Source organism: Mesocricetus auratus, unplaced genomic scaffold (assembly GCF_017639785.1).
Source record: "Mesocricetus auratus isolate SY011 unplaced genomic scaffold, BCM_Maur_2.0 Super-Scaffold_100013, whole genome shotgun sequence".
NCBI lineage: Eukaryota > Metazoa > Chordata > Mammalia > Rodentia > Cricetidae > Mesocricetus > Mesocricetus auratus.
In genome coordinates, this window is record NW_024429196.1 from 58821785 (window position 1) to 58839163 (window position 17379).

Sequence of the window (17379 nt, forward strand, 5' to 3'; positions counted from 1 at the left end):
AAACAAAAGAAATAACTAACCTAAAAAAGATCAACTGAATTCACACTCACAAAGTGGTCACAGCTTGGATAAACCTGTGAGAACTACCCAGATCACAGTGCTCTTGGTGGACCTTGTACTGGGTATAGTGGCCCATGTATTCAATTCCAGCACTCCGTGAGTCTTAGGCAGGCGAATCTCTGAGTTTTAGGTCAGCCAGAGACCCTGTCTTGGGTGAGTGGTCAGCCTGAATTTACACTGAGCCCTGTCTCTGTTTCAGCCCTGAAAGAAAATGTGGAAATATTTGGGTTGAGAATTTGGAAAGTGTTTTCTCTCCTCTGGGAGACCTGGTGCCCTTGGTATTTGTATGTGGAATCTACAAGTTTTTATTTAGGAGAACAGCTACATGCGTGGATTAGGTATCAGCTGGAAGAAAAGGTATGGGCTTGCCTCTAACTACTGGAGTATAAGGTACAGTGTTTGAAATAACACATTTTTTTCTTTTTCCTCTGCCACTCATTAGGATTGGGAATCAGGATGTCATCGACTCCCTGAGTAGGATGAGAGCCTTCCAGAAGTGCCACTTCACTGCATTGGGACTATTTGTGTGTGTGAGGGGTAGATGGGGATGCAGTATTTTTTTGAGACAGGGCTTTACTTTATAGCTCTGTCTAACCTGTAACTCACAATGTGGCCTTGGGTGCTGCCAGGATTACAGATTGTAGATGTGCCTGGAACGTGCATGTGTGAGGGTGTTTTGAGGTAGACTTATGTAGCCTAGGCTAGACTTGTATTCCCTGTATGGCAGAGAATGACCTTGAACATACACGTGAGCCATGCATCAGGCTCAGGACCAATGGAGAACACCTTGAGGACATAGACCTGTGAAGACTTAAGCTAAGGGCTCCCCTTTGTTCATCTTCATCCTCCTTGGCTGTTGGGCTGGTGGTAGGGGGTGGAGTGGTCTGTTTATCTCTGACAGCCACTGGGCTATCTCCTGCCTGCTCTCTGGGTTCCTTTGTTCATTAAACTATCACTTGACCCATTTTCTTCTGACTCACAGCTAGGACCAACTGCCTGCTTTCTGGAGATTACCAATCCGGTCAAATATTTGAATTCCTGCTGTGTGTAAGATGAAGACCCTCCCTCCAGCACAGGAGTCTCCTGGAGCCCTTCGGGATTCCACTGTTTCACACTCCCTCCTCTTCTGTTCCTACAGTGTCTCCAGCTTCTGGGCAGGCCTCTGTGCATGGCATCACATCCAGGGTCTCTGGAATAGAGTTTAGCCCAACGTTGTCTACCATCTGAAACTTCTTCTTGGTCACCATTCTAGTACCTCAGGGCACTTGCCTGTGACTGTTCTGGTTTCTCTTGCTTGCCTGCCTGTCTTTGAGAGTTGTTATGGTTCGCCTTCTCTATTCCCGTCATTCTCCTTTCTAGCCACCCCCCATCACCATGTTCAAACAAGTTTTCTGAACTCTTACATCATCTTCTCAGACTTCTGAGCCTATACCCCTCACTACCCCAAACCCAGCTTTCCCAGTTCCCCATAATTTGCTCCACACATGCTGTGTAATCATCCCTTGCTCCTCACCAGCACCTGGTGCTTGAGTATCAGCTCCCCCATCAGTTTCCCCACTCCCATACCTCTTCCCAAGTACACACCTGCCTGCTTCTGATAGACTTGAGGACCTACCACTTCTATCACCCACTTTTTCTGCCAATGGCAAGGTCGTGAGTAGTCCCCCCTCTCTTGGTCTAGTAGTGTTTTTTGTGTGTGTAGTTGTGGGTGGGTAGGGGGGGTGACATTTTTACCATAAGAAATATTTACCAGTCTGAGCAGGATCTCTTAAGGTGAGTAGAGTGGGAACGACTCATTTGCCTGCTTAGGAGATGGCCCTGTTTTGTTAGTTTCATGAGCTGTTTCCCTCTATATACTGAAACTCATAAATACTAAGCAAACTAAGTTACATCTGCAGACTACCTCCCTCTCCCAGGCCTACAGAGAAGGCCATATTAGACTATTTTTATTCCTGCCTCAGGGCTTAAAAACAAAGGGCTATAGCACAGTAACCCAAGAATTCTAGGGAAAAGCACCGTAGACCTGCCCTATCCAGTGCTGCAGCCTCTGAGCATCACTAACCGTTTAAAGTAGACTCACATAAAACTTTAGAGAGCTGGCTTAGCCGGCAAAGAGCCTCTTGCCAAGCCTGAGGACCTCGTTTCTTAACTCTGCTGTTCCATAATCAGTCACATTCCACTGTATGGCCCATTCGTCTCCTGCATGAGGAGTCTCCTCCATCTTCTAACTGCTTCGTCATCCACAGTGTCACCTGAGGCAGAGACAGCTCAGGGTCACCAAGGCCTCTTTTCAGTTCTCCCTTTGTGATGCTCCATGCTCCCTCCCCACCAGTGCCTCTACATATCTGTCCTTTATCATAGCTGCTTTCTAACTGGGGTTCTGTGTCTCTAGTCATCTTTCTTTTTAAACTGCTGCCAAAAGCCTTTTTAAAATATGGATATGATTAGTTCATGCTAGGCAGAGAGAGAGGGAGGGAGGGAGGGAGGGAGGGAGGGAGGGAGGGAGGGAGGGAGGGAGGGAGGGAGGAGAGAAAGCAGCCTGTCAGTGGGTTTCTACAGTGGCAGGCTAAAGTCCATCCCTTCCCAGATGGGACCTTGACCTCAGAGTTCTGCCAGCCTCGTCTTTGCCATTTCCCCTACTCCACTCCCTCCTTTCTCACAGTGTGCATATGCACTGAGGACTCCCAGAGGAGGTTTTTATCATGGGTCAGAAGCAAAAGGTTTGTAGTTAATGGGGGAGGGGAGTAGAGTAGTAGTGGTAATTTCTTTTGCCAAGTAAGGGCATGAAAAAACAATCTTAGTCACTTAATGTCCGTATGTCATTTTAAGGAAAGCTTTCAACCTTAAAGCAAAAGAAATTAAGCATCTCACCAGACAGAGAAGGCTAAAATGGCAGTGCTTAGGAACTCATGCTTTCTCCACTTGTTCTTGTTGCTAACATTAGGCCAAGAGCTGGGTCCTTTCTTCAAGCTGAGGTTTGCCCTCGCCCTACTGCCCTCCTGTTGTGCACCTCTCACCTCTGAGCCCCATGGCTTGAAATTGCCTGGCTCATGGTCCGCTTGCCCTTGGGTTGGAATTTCACTCTTGTATCTGCTCTGTCTTCCTATCCTGTGAGCCAGGGGCTATGTCACTTTGGGGTGCTTCTGGTGTCTGGAGCCTGCACATAACCGGCTCAGGCTCTCTTCCCCACCCAAGGCACAGAAACAGAGCAGTGCATCTTCAGTAATGTTTGTTGCCTGAATTTATTGCCAGTACGATTTGACTGTGAATTTGCATTAGAACTAGTAATGCATTATTTTTATGATTTCCACATAAGGTAGGTAGAATTAGAATTGTCATTACCACAATTAGAAGTCACTTGTAGAGTAATCTTAAGGGTTTTTCTTCACTTAGACTGATCAGAGAATTGAGGATTAGCTATAGGGAATAAGAAGATGGCACATTTAGGGTTGTTTTGTTTTTATTTTTGCATTTGTGTTTACTGGAAATACTGTTTCTGTAAATAGCTAGTTGTAGTCTGTCAGACTTCAGTTTGGTTTCCATTAATTTATTAGTTTTCTTTTTTTATTTAAAAAGAGAGAAAGTAGTTTGTGTGTGCGTGTGCATGCAGAGATTAACCTGAGGGAATCCAGTTCAGGTCAGCAGGCTTGATGTCTTTGAAGTCTAAGCTGTCTTGACTGTTCTTGGTTTGGTGTTCTGAGAGTGCTAGAATTATAGACATGTAGCCTGGCGTTGGTGGTTCACACCTTTAATCCCAGCACTCGGGAGGCAGAGGCCGGCGGATCTCTGTGATTTCGAGGCCAGCCTGGTCTACAGAGCAAGTTCCAGGACAGCCTCCAAAACAACGCAGAGAAACCCTGTCTCAAAAAAACAAAAAAGAAAAACAAAACAACCAAAAAAATTATAGACATAAGCTGTAGTTTTTGTTTTCTTTAGAAAATATTGTTCGTCTCATTGAATAATGCCAAGATATGACCAGCTTCTAACATATCGGTGGATGTGTGCTTACAACTTTAATTCAGTTTTGCAGCCCCTGTTCTCTTGAATTGTATATTGACTTCTGCAGAGGTACATATAGTTTAGTGGACTGTGGGTTTGCTTTTTCTCTCTCTAGAATTGTAATGCAGCATCTTTGAGAGCTTTGAATTTTTCCACAGGTGTACTCAATGAGTACTGTAGATCATTGTTTTGCAAGTTTTCTGTTTTCTTTGTCTGTACAGGTTGTTCCTGACTTCATGGCTGGGGAAAAGTTGAGGGTGTTAAAATAGTCTAGTTTGTCACTAGTCCCCCACCCCCTTGTCCCTGACCCAACTTAACCACTCAACTGTCTTGTCTGAAATTGTGAAAAGCTAACAGTATTTAGACAAGGAAGTGTCCCTTATTTTTTGATTATGGAAAGAAGAACCTTCATAGTCTCAGAAAGGTGATGGTTACTGTCTTGACTTACCATTTTTTAAACCAGTTATCTTCATGTTCATTTATTGGATGCTAAGAAAAATGGTGCTGTGGCTGCTGTGCTTGGGGTGAATTCTCTCTGGTGAACCAGTGCATGCATAAGTAACAAGCACAGCTTTAACATCTGCCTTGACTGGTGCTCAAAGAAATGACTTTTGCTGCTGTTAGTTGGGCTAAGCAGACAGGCACGGCGGCTTTGGAGACTGAACCGCAGAACAGCCAGGCACACAAACAGTTGAATGGTTAAGACTGGGTGGACTGATTGACAGGGGATCCAGTGCACTATTCGCGCCATTGAAGGTGCATGCAAGCATGTGCTCTTAGTTCCAGTGGTTAAAGAATACTAGCACAGCTCTGTGCCGATATTGCGCCCGCCAACATGGTGAACGCTCCTAAGACCTGCCAGACATTCTGCAAGCAATGTGGCAAGCACCAACCCCACAAAGTGACAAAGATTTGTTGGTATGCCCAGGGAAAGCGGCATTATGACAGGAAGCAAAGTGGCTATGATGCACGAACTAAACCTATTTTCTGCGCAAAAAGAAAACAAAAGGTTAAGCTAAAAAGAAGATTGTGCTGAGGCTTTAGTGTTTTGAGCCCAACTGCAGATCTAAGAGGATGCTGGCTAGTAAGAGATGCAAGCATTTTGAACTGGGAGGCAATAAGAGAAAGGACCAAGTGATCCAGTTCTAAGCTGATCTTGTTATGAAGATAACAAAACCATGAGCTTTTACTTAAAAAAAGAAAAGTAACACATACGATTTGTTGTAAGAATAGTAATGTATGTAGGTGGGAATAGTGGCTTACACTTGTAATGCCACCACTCAAAAGGTTGAGACAGGAGGTTCATGAGTTCAAGGACAACCTGGTTTGTATAGCAAGATCCTTTCTTTAAAAAAAGAAAAGAAAAAGGAAGCTGTACTTTAGTCTAGCTATTGTTACAACTTGTACGCCCTGATGAAGATAGCTATTGTGTTTGCTGTAGACACGGCAAATGTATAAGTGACCCAGAAAGCGTGTTCTTTCCTTGGCCGTGTCAGGCCTCTCCTACGTTGAGGCTCAGGCCGATGAGATAGCACAGTGGGTAAAGTCACCTGCCACCAAGCCTACTGGCCTGAGGTTTATCCCCGGGACTCATAGAGTGGAGGGAGAGAATGCAAGATGTCCTCTGACCCCAGACATGTGCCACGGGTATGTGTGTGGCACATGTGCCCACAAAATTAAGTTAAAATGTGAAAACAGTTGAAAGTGTGCTATTCAATTGGACTGCATGTTTGTTGCTGAAGTGGATGTTGGGTAGGTGTCGCTTAGGCATTGCAACAGGCAGGAGAGGCAAGTATTTGAAACAAGTCAAACAGCCCCTCCAGGCTAGTGACAGGAAGTCCAGCCTTGGCTTTGAGTGGTCAGTAGGAGATAAAGTACGGACTGTTAGAGGCTTGGCCCCTCCTATCACTGGATGGCAAACTGTGAAAGGAAGATAAAGAGAGTAGGGATGTTCTTTTTGAACTTGAGGAGAGTGCGTTTATCACATGCTTGGTTTGTGATTATATTTTCAAAGGACTCTGCTTGAGGTGCAGGACTGTGTTCCATAGATGTGAAAGCAATTCCTTGTGTTTTTTATTGAAATGTGTAAATCACTTTGTATTTATGTAAATGGACCAAATCTGTGTGCTCAGTTATCTGTCTCTTGGAATTGTCCAGCCATGCAGCCATGTCCCAGAATTCTGTGACCCTGGTGGGTCTGGGGGCAGGGCATCCCTTTCCTCTTAGCTGTGGGTTCAGTGTTGGCCAAGTGGTTACTTAGATAGGAGGAGTTCAAGGAAGGGACCTGTCTTTCCGGGGTTATCTTCCCCTCTGTTTTCTTTGTGTGCTTTGTAACACTTGGTGGGAATTTAGTTCTTTGTAAAGGGGCTGTCTGTTTAGGGTGAGCTTGTAAGATGTGAACCGACATTTGGAAACCTGTGCAGGTTCAGCACCTGATAGTGAACCAGCCTAAAGCAAATGAACCTATATACTTCTGTGACAGAGGTTTCTCTCAGAGCCAGTCAGGAGTAGAGAACAGCCCTTCACAGCAGCAAGACCAAAAATCTAATCCTGCTGCCTCACCCCTGGCAGTACAGTTGCCATGGGCTAATCACCCTCCTGGCCATCAAGGCCAGCGCAGTGAGGACCAGAGCCTCAGACTTCCTTTAGTACTGCATTAATCTCCCCAACCCTGGACATACTTTGGGCTGAACTAGCCTGCTACTACTCAGAATATGCCAGGACTTCCTGACACAGGGTCTCTTAGGAGAGACATGTCTTGCAACATAGTAGTCACATTTGACTCACCCAGTTAAAAAAAAAGCCTTGTGCTTGCCAGTGATTTTTGGTTTGTACTGCGTGTAAACACTTATCAACTACTTATATCTCAGAGTATGTTTGCCTTCACACATGCAGTGGTGAATTCTTTTCTTAGAGGGAAAATTAGGGAGGTGGGGGCAGGAAGACCATCTGTTCCATTCCCAGGACAGCCCATTAGGTCCCAGGAGCTAGGGCACGTCACTTCTCCAGCACAGTCATTCTCAGCTGACAGTTGGTAATGTCTGATTACCCACTGTGAAATTTTGACCACAGCTGACCACTTTTCCAGTGGGCAAATGAAAGATGTGAATCTCCCACTTCCAGTGCCTTTTAGAAGCGGACAGGGGAGGAACAATTCAAACAGTAGTTTTATCTTCCAGAAAATCACTTTGGTTTTCCTAGGAGAGTCATCCTGCAACTGCCCTGAATTCTGGGAATGTGCAGCCCCTTCTGATCTGAGGTTAACCATCTGCCCCAGGGTTCTTAGCTTGCACTGGGCCCCTCCTCAGGGAAGAGCAGAGATGCTTGATTCTGTTATGCCCTTTCCCTAGCATAGCAGAAAAGCCAGCCTGAGACCTCGTGGTTCATGAAAGAGTTGCAGGATATTGCCCAAAACACTGCAAGCTGCTACCGAACTTTACCCCAGCTTTCCCACGAGATGTAAGTGTAACAGGGTACTTAGTTCTATTTCAGAGAGGTACCCAGAACAGTCAGATCACTGCAGTGCAGTTGCCTGAGTGGACAGGGTAGGTTGCTGGTTGTGAGCAGCACCAAGTTCAGGTGCTGCAGTTGGAAGTGGTGTGTTGGTGAATACAAGGAAGAAGCAGCCATGACCTTGTCCTCATGGGTGCCTGGTTTAGCAAATGTGGAGCTGAGTTTCAGCAGTGCACGCAGCCGGATGGGTTTTATTTCCTGCTTGCCATGCAGCATGGCTGAACAGCTGTTCTGTTCCGCTCTTTTGCTGTCAGTGGGATTGCATTTGTGATAAGCCAACTAACTTATTTTTAATTGTCTTGCTTATGAGGCCAAAATGGGATTTTTTTTTAAATGAAGATCATCAAATTGGGCTGCTGTCAGAACTTTGCCAATCTAATAAGAGAAGCTGGAAGCAACTTGAGGTAGCCTTAGAAGCAGGGGGAGAAGGATGGGGTTAACTGGGAATGTTGAGTGAAGAAGCATGATATCAGTTGTAGTTCAGACTGGGGATGATGCTGTACTGGTTCCCATGTCCACTTCACTCTCAGGAGAACTGAGGCTCAGAAGTATGTAACCCGTCAGCCAGAAGAATCACGTAATCTAGTCAGACTGATCATTTTTAAAATTTTTTCTTCATATTTGTATGTCTAGTTGGTTACCCATTCTATTTGAATACACCCAGAAGAAGCAAGCTCATGACTGACTTTACTGGGCCTCATTCCATCCAATAACTGTTCCCTTTGAAAGCCCTTGTTTAAGGCTGACAAAATAGCCCAGCAAATAAAGGTGCATGCCACCAACCATGAAAACCTGAATTCCATTCCAGGAACCCATTATGAAAGAAGAGCTAACTCCTACAGGTAGACCTCTGACCTCCACACACAATAAATACATGCTTTGTTTGTTTTGTTTTAAAGCCCAAACCAGAGCAAGCCAGTAAACAGCATTCCTCCACCTCTCTGCTTCAGTTCCTGCCTCTAGGCTCCTGCCCTGATTTCCTTTCTGTGATGAACTTATTAACCAGAACCATAGGAGGAAATAAACACTACCACCCAACAGACAGACAGCCCTGGTTTAAAGAATCATGGGTTCCAGCACAATATCTTTGTGTATTCTTGTTCTGGTGGACCTGTGGGATTTGGAGGAGGATTAATACATATAAACTGCTTACTGCATTTGGCATAGAGTTTATATCTCAGGAGATACCCCTGTTTTCTGGAAGTATCAGACTTGACTACAAACAGGCTTCTGTTTTCTATGGCTTATAGCCTGTCTTTTCCAGTATTACAACCCAGGTATATTGCAGAAGCCTTCCCTAGGCTTTCCTGTATCTTTTTTACCCAATAAGCTAGAGCTGCTCTGGAGGAGGTGGGGTAGAAGTCAAGCAGAGATAGGTAAGGGTGTTTGTCTCTCTCTTTACCAATGCAGACCACCTTGCCCTCGTACCCCCTTTCCCTCAGCTATTGGTAAAATTGAAAATGGCACAGACTTCTGGTAAGCTAGGAAAAAAGTGATGAAATACCAGGACCTAGTGGCCAAACAGAAGAACAGTGTTTAGGAAAAGTCTGACTTGCTTGGGGAGAGGGCCAGGGACTTCTTCTCATAGGCTGGTGCCAAGGGCCACCCGTGTTCCCCTCCCAGGGGAGGAGGGTGCTGGGTGACAAATGGCTGCCAGGTGGCAGCTGCCTCTCCGCTTTGTGAATTTGGCAGTTGTTAGAGCCTGTCTGTAAGATGTGTTCCCTGGAGAAGAGCCGCCAGGAGAGGAGTCAGCTTCTTCACAGTGCTGCGTGCTTACAGGAAAGCATGTGATCAGAGATGGCACCACCTGCCTCCTTCCTCAGAAGAAGAAAGAGATGCAAGGAGAAGAGTGACTGCTGTGGTGATTGTTCAGCCCAGCATCTACCAAACTCTGAATCTTTCTAGGCGTTGACAATTTGTCGATTTTAATTTCATCTTTATGATGCTAGAGTTAGAACCCAGGCGTCTTGTGGATGCTTAGACATGCACTGAGGTGCCTGAGGAGTGCATGTGTATCATTTAACTATTCTTCCTCCCATCCGTCCTCCCTCCTAAGAAGAAGCACACCTTAGTAGATCCCAAGCTAATACTAAGGCTACAGGAGGCAATAGTCACACTCTCTAACTCTGTTCTCTTCCCCTCCACCCTTTGTTGAACATTTCTTACTGCCCAGGAGGGGCAGAGAAAAAGGCAAAGGGAGGTTGTCCAGATCCACAGAAGTCCTGGTCAAAATCTCAAACTGAATATTCAAGAAGTAGCATAGGCTTGAAGAACACCATTTGCTGGCCACCTATGCATTGTAGTCCAGTCCTACCCTGTCTGAAGCTTATGTCTAATAGGCCAGAGGAGCCTAGAAACAAGTCCCTGTGTAGATGATTTCCTTTTCCCTTTTCTTACTTAGTTGTGCTGTAGGAAGTAATCTCAAAGTTGGAACTGGATTCTTAATCTCTGCTTCAGGGCTTTGATAAGCCAGGGGCTCTCAGAAAGGTTGTTGGTGTAAATCCTTGGGGGTTTTGACTTTGTTGTTGACCTTCATGAGCTAGTTCTCAGAGCTGAATAGAGTTTCCTGGAGAACTATGAGGAGGGGCTGCCGGACTTTCCCTCAGGGTTGTGCATTTAAGGAAAAGCACAAGAATTAAGGAGGTGCCATGCACGCTTAGGGGCAAGAAACTGAGTAGAGTGGTAGCCATGGGTCCTGGCCAGAAAGCACACTTGCACTGAAGCATAGAGAGCTTCTGAGTGACAGGTTAAAGAGTAAGCATTTCCTATAGACTTGAGAGGAAGGAAATAGAAAAGACAAAGATCATGCATTTTCTTTCATCCTTGGATGACCATCCCACCCTTTACTTTCATACTCTGTACATTCTCCATCTCTTAGCAACCCATCTTTACTCAGAGGGAAGCAATGCCAGAGTTGGCTATAGCACCTCACATGCTCAGTGGAGCATGGGTTGGGTGCTGCTACATGATGCTTTAGCTTTCATTTTGCTAAAGCCTGTGCCAATGGGGTGGGGCCTGGTGACTTTCATGGGTTGCCACCCTATCCAAGGCATAGCTTAGCCCCTAAGCCAAGAAACACATCAACCTCTTGGAACTCAGAGAGCCACCGATCCCAGCTCTCTCAGCCTTCAGGCCACATACAAGGCCATCCTGGCTAGCAAATACAGGTTTGCCTTGGGCTTGGGGCTGGGCAGGCTTGGACATGGTGGTTTATCTAGTCAGGTTAGGTTCTGTTCCCAGTTTAGCCCACCCTTTAGATGTTTCTTGTAGTTTGTAGTGCTTCAATCATTCCATATCTGAATTTCTACTCTTGTAACTTCTACTTTTTATCTTATTCTGAATTGGCCTGAACTGGTCAGATCGACTCTCTCCTCATACATCTCTCACAAACCATTCCAAGTATTTGTGGACATTATAGGGGCTCGGACTGTAGCCTTTTCAGTCAAGTATTATAAAGGCCAAGGCCTCTGCCATCATCCTAGGCATCTTAACTTACTCAAACTGGGAGACTAAGGACAGATTTTAGATCTCATCTTCAAAAGCTGGGGTGCCGCCATATACTTCTAAACCATCCTTGTTTTTTATCTTGCATCTCTCTGTTGCTATCTCCTAGGACCTGGAGACAGGTTCCTTAATCTTCTCTCTCTGGCTTTGCATAGCATTGTCCCTTATCTGGGGAGTGGGAGGTGGGGCTGGCCTTCCCCACCCCTCCTCTCAGAGGCCTCTGTCTTCTCTAAGATATCCTGCCTCTTTGACTTGCACAAGCCTTCTGGGAAGAGAGATGCAGATAGTCCCAGACCCACCCTCATGCTCTAGCCAGTCTTTGTCACCTTTTCTTGGACTTAATTAGCAATAACTCCCCCTCCCCTTATTTTTCTGAAGTGGTAATGATAGAGGTAAGGGGGCTCTTGAAGTTCCTTTACAAAACTGCCTTGTACTTTTCCATCCTCCAAGCTTTATGACTCCTTTAGACGTACTGGAACTCAAACAGGGACGTGGCTCCTGTTATTCAGCTGAATTGTTCGGCATTCTCAGTATCCAAATCATTTACATCCAAGGTCAGAGAATGCAGTTTTCAGAAGCAAGTCTCAGCTTAACCCATTGCTTTGAGTGAATCCTTCTCCCTTGATTTGTAGGGAAACCACTTGGACTGGTTTGCTTTTTAAGTATCTAATGGAGAGAGAAGGAAGTGTGTCTTAAGTTTTAATAGGATCTTTCGGTTCTGTAAATGTAGAATTCCAGACCTCTGATTCCGGAGCATGCTTTAGTTAACTGTACTTGTTTGGAGACCTTGGCAGTTTACCGGTAAATAGTAAGGGCTGCTCCTTTCTAGACTTTGTGTTACTATATCTGTCATTACATTTTAAAAGCTGTGTGTACGCTCTTACCTTTTTTCTCCAGTGGTCGGCATTGAACCCTGGACCTCAGCATGTCTAAGTTAGACAAATACTCTAAGTGGGAGTTACAGCCATTACCCCTCCTATTTTTCAATCAGGGAAAGTTTGCTTCTTTCTCTCCCTCCTCCCTCTCTTCCTCTCTTTCTGACAATGGCACAGGAGGAAGAGATGAATCTGAGACCTCAAGAATGCTAGGACAATGCTTTACTGCTAAGCTATGTACTCCAAACTTTCTTTTAAAAACTAATGTTTAATTTCTTGTAGGTTTGATAGGGATGATCTGCAAGAATATGTTGTTTGGACATTTTTGAAAACTGGATGTGAGTTTTATTAATTTAGCTGAGACAGGTTCTTAGTATGCAGCCTAGCTGGGACGGTGTTGAACTCATAGAGATCCACCCACCTTAGTGTGTGCTACCGAGTCCAGCCTTCGATCCGTATTTAAAGTATGCTAGGCACATGCTTTACCAATGAGTTGTGTACTGCAACCTCTTTCCTGGGTCATAAAACAGTAAAACACCCTTACCCTGCTGTTCATGGGTAGGCATCTTCTATTATTTATCATATTAATAGTGAACAAAAAAATGAAGTTTATGAGAATTTGGTGGAAGAATTTGCAATTTTCTTTACCTAGAGAAGTCCTGGGGTTGTGTCAGACATCTCCAGGCTGAGGGCCCCCATGGCTCATTCAGAGATGTCCTTGAATTGCTCCTTGTTTTCAGTACTCTAAACTCCAGACAACATTTTAAAGAGACCAGCATAAAACAAAATTTCAAATGGAGTCACTGAAGTATAAACAGAGAACTGCTGGGGGAATCATGGTGTCAAACCCCCCAGGAAGTGCTTGTGACAGCAAAGGGTGATGGAGTGTTCTCATTCACACAGATCAGTTCTGCCCAAGGTGCTTGGGAGCTGTTTGTGGATGACTCCAAGTAAGATGGAAGGTGATAGCTAGAGATGACAGCTATATGACACACTTATGCAGCTTGTTTCCAGATGCTCTGAAGGAGGATAGTGTGACAAAATGTGCTGAACACCTGCATCTTGGCATTCTTGTTTATATGGGATTTCTCCCCCTCCCCCAGACACATACACACACTTTGTGGTGCTGGACATGGAACCTAGAGCCCCCCTGTGCATGCTAAGCAGATGCTGGCCCACTGAATTATATCCTAACTTTTATCTGCCTAAGTTTGCACTCTGCTTAAGCTGAGAGATGCTATGTTGAGAGCTTGAGGCAAGTGAGTTATAGCTACAGAATGTGCTGCATGCTGTCTTTCTCTGTGTTGGGGCCTCTGGAACCCCGGAGCAGGTATTCTCATATTCCTGAAGAGATGTATTTCTGTAGAAAGAGAAAGCCATGCATTTGATCTTATTTGAAATATGTTTAAGCAATGCCCCCATATTTGCAGCAATCTCTCCTTTAAGGCACTGTTGGTTTCATATTTCTTGTTTTCTTCAGCTCTCTTTCGTCTCCTGTGCCCATTAGCACCAAGTGCTGTCTCCCTTTTGACATCTATTCAGCCATTTTTGTCTTTGTGATGCTGGCATAAAACCCAGGACTTCACACATGCTAAGCAGGTGCTCTACCATTGATTGGTCTATACTCCTGTCCCAAGACTATTGCCATGCAACTAGGATGCTCAAAGTTCCCCCGAGAGCTAGCAGACTGAGCATTCATTCTTACGTGTCGTTCATTGCCCTCACAGTGGCTGGAATACAGCATGTACTTTGGTAGAGGGAATGAGGGTCTTGGCTGTGGAAGGCACACTCACATGCAGCAGCACATGCGTAAACTCGATGGAGTCAGCTAACACTTTGCTTGCAGTTCAGATAGGGGATGGAGGCATTGAGTAGAGGAAATGATACAGAAGCAGAATTATTCCTTCTTTTAAACCCTTCTAATGTTAACCTTGTATTTTTTCAGGTTGTTCCAACTCTGCTCCAGAAGTGGTGACTCTGAGGTGTGACCCTGCCCACATTTGGGCCCAGTCTGTTTCAGCTCCTCATTAGGAAGGAAGAAAACAGGTCAGTTACTTTTTAAAAAAATTTTTTTTTTTTTTTTTTTTGGTTTTTCGAGACAGGGTTTCTCTGTGGCTTTGGAGGCTGTCCTGGAACTCGCTTGGTAGTCAGGCTGGTCTCGAACTCACAGAGATCCGCCTGCCTCTGCCTCCCGAGTGCTGGGATTAAAGGCGTGTGCCACCAACGCCCGGCTTTTTAAAAAAATTTTAAATAGCTTGTTTTACATGTCAGTACCAGTTCCCTCTCCCTCCCCTCCTCATGCACCGCCCCACCATCCCCCCCAGCCTTCCACCCTATCCCCACTTCTACATAGGGAATATCCAGAGTCTGTCATTTCACTCAGGGCAGGGTCCAGACACTTCCCTAAGAGTCCAGGCTGAGAGACCATCCCTTTTTGTGTTATGAACACACGAAGTCCGTTTGTATGCCAGGGATAAACACTGATCTACTGCCCAGGGCCCCATAGGTCGCCCAGGCCTCCTCACTGAGCCTCACTCTCAGAGGGGCTGGATCAGTCCCATGCTGGCCTCCCAGCTATCTGGGGTCCAAGAGCTCCCCCTTGTTCAGATCAGCTGTCTCTGCTGGTTTTGCCAGCCCATTCTTTGCCAATTTGCTCATTGCTTCTCTCTCTTTCTGTCACTGGGTTCCATGAGTTCAGTTCAGTGTTTAACTCTGGGTGTTTGCCTCTGCTTCCATCTTTTGGATATATGCCTAAAAGTGGAATTGCTAGGTATTGTGGTAGATTGATTCCCATTTTCCTGAGGAATCTCCATACTGATTTCCAAAGTGGCTGTATGAATTGGCACTCCCACCTGCAGTGGAGGAGTGTTACCCTCTCTCCACATCCTCTCCAGCATAATTGTCTTCGGTGTTTTTGATTTTAGCCATTCTGACAGGAGTAAGACGGTATCTCAAAGTTGTTTTGATTTGCGTTTCCTTTGGTGTTTTTGAGACTTTGTAAAATTTGGAGATCAGCACTCTGTCAGATGAGGGGTTAGTGAATATCTTTTCCCATTCTGTGGACTGCCTTTTTGTCTTGTTGACTGTGTCCTTTGCCTTACAGAAGTTTCTTAGTTTCAGGAGGTCCCATTTGTTAATTGTTGATCTCAGTGTCTGTGCCACTGGTGTTATGTTCAGGAAGTGGTCTCCTGTACCAACTCATTGAAGAGTATCTCCCACTTTCTCTTCTAAGAGTTTCTGTGTGGTTAGAATTATGTTGAGATCTTTGATCCATTTGGACTTAAGTTTTGTACAAGTCGATAGACATGGATCTATCTGCAGTTACTATTTATAGACTTCCTTGAGTCACAGTAATGGCCAATCTTCTCTGCCCCCCCCCTTCCAACCTTGCCTTGAATTGTCCTGCTTCTTTCCCAAGTCCATCTGTCCTGCCCTATCCTATCTTCCTTCCCACACACCATCTGTTCTCTTCTTCCCAAGTGTAGGGCAAAATAAGGTTAAAATTGTTACTGCAACTTGCTTGTTCTTCTTGATCTGTTGAGTCTCTGGTGTGGGATGAGGAATCTCAGGATGCCTGGGTTTGCATCACAGGAAGCAAAACTTCAGACACTGCTTCTTCCTCTTTTCTCCTGTCCTCCCCACTGCCAGATCTAAACTGCACAACTAGAAGAGTAAAACTGAAAGAATCAGCCTGAAGATACCAGTCAGGCACTTCTGTGACATGGGAACGACATCTGGGGTCCTGATGTCTAATTGCAGTTGGAGGTGTTTGTATTAGAACGGAGCCCGTGATTGTCATTTTAGAGATTTTTAAAGTGTGTGTGTTGGGGGGTGTGGCCAGAGGACTGCCTATTATGAGTATCTGTCCATTCCTTTTGTAATGTGGTCCTGGGGGTTCAGCTCAGGTTGTCAAGCTTGGCAGCAAGTACCGTTACTCATAGAGCCATCTCAGGGCTATCATTTTTATTTTTGTGTTAAAATTTAAATGGTCTTAGATGCAGCCCATAGAATTAATTGTGTGTGAGAGACAATGAAAGTTCTCTAGGTCTGTAACTATGAGGTTAAATAAAAAATAAACAAAAACACTGTAAATGGATCTTAAACCATTAAAACCATCTTTTGACCAGTGGGTAGGACTATCTTTCCTGATAGCTTAACCCCATATGGGGGAGGATTTCAGCCCCTTCAGGTGAAGAAGCACAGGCTTCTCACTGGCCAGGAGCATGTGTTAATGCATGGGCTTTAGACTCCTCTTTAAGGCAGAGTGGTGGGGGTGGGGGTGGGGGCTCATACTTGGGAAATGCTGTCAGGGCCACACTAGGTGGGACAATCAAAGAGAAAACCTGAGCTTCATAACATGAGTGTCAGCAGGTTAAATGCTTTCATTGAATGGTTATTACTCATTTTTGCTGGGTGCTTACATAGGATCAACTAGAGCTAGGCAGCTTGTTTCTGGTTAAATTATCCTGTACCTCTGCCTTAATGTGAAGATAGACTGGGGGGGGGGTTGTTTGTTTGTTTGTTTGCTTGTTTTCTCCTAAGGCAGAACAATTAGTGAAATTGTGTTTTACATCAGTCTTTTGCTTCTGTCCTATTCCAGGATCCCAAAGGAAAATTCCAGTGTCAGACTCAGTCAAGAATAAACTGGTGTGAAGTTGTAGCCTGGCTCTGAGGACAGTGTGGTGCAGTTTCTGAACCATCCCCTCAGGATGGGTTCAGACTCTTGCCTTTTGCTAACTGCACTCTCATCAGAAATGAGAGCTCTTTTTAAAGACATACTGATGTTTACTTAACATTCAAATACATAAAGGAAGTACATGAAGGGATTCTTAGTGCACATGATACACTTGATTCCACAAGGAGGAAATAAATGTAACCAATGTCTTCTTGCCAAGACAGTGGGAAAAGTCTGCAAGGCTTTTCTTGTTTCCAGGTAGGGAAATGGTGCTAAGTAGCTAGCTATAAGTACTCTTACTGGATGGACAACCTGTATTTAAATACTTAGATACTTTGAAAGAATTCATCTTTGATATCATGACTCTGAGATGAGGCTTATTGGTAATTTGCTTCTGTCCAGTGAATATGTTTTGTCACTTGCTATTGAGCTGGGCATGGTGGAACATAACCCTGTTGTAGGGCTGGGCATGGTAGTGCCCACCTGAAACATAAACTTGCTTCCCCACATAACCCTACCACTTAGAGTTGCTGCTGCTTACTGTTCATAGCAAATGTACGGATTCCTCAGAGGGCAGTAGGAAACATCTTTACAAAAGAACAGTAAAATGAGAAGGCTCTCTCACGAGGCTATACTTTCCTCCTCTGTGTTGGTATATGTTAATTTTTAACAGAAATGCAAATGTAATCCAGGGCTTGCATAAACTTTGAAAGACAGATAATATCCTAGTCTGAAGGAGACCTGCTTGGAAAG

General features: G+C 44.9%; 1 protein-coding gene and 1 pseudogene across 7 annotated transcripts in view; both read left to right on the forward strand.

The window, feature by feature from the left end:
* Rreb1 (ras responsive element binding protein 1) overlaps nt 1-17379 on the forward strand; it is a 178185-nt gene that overhangs the window by 98437 nt on the left and 62369 nt on the right. For all 7 annotated transcript variants that reach the window (XM_013110609.3, XM_021224983.2, XM_013110607.3 and 4 more), the window contains exon 2: nt 13897-13997. The gene's annotated coding sequence lies outside the window, so the exon portion shown is untranslated. The remainder of the gene's footprint in view (nt 1-13896; nt 13998-17379) is intronic.
* On the forward strand, nt 3943-8452 carry LOC110340229 (annotated as a pseudogene).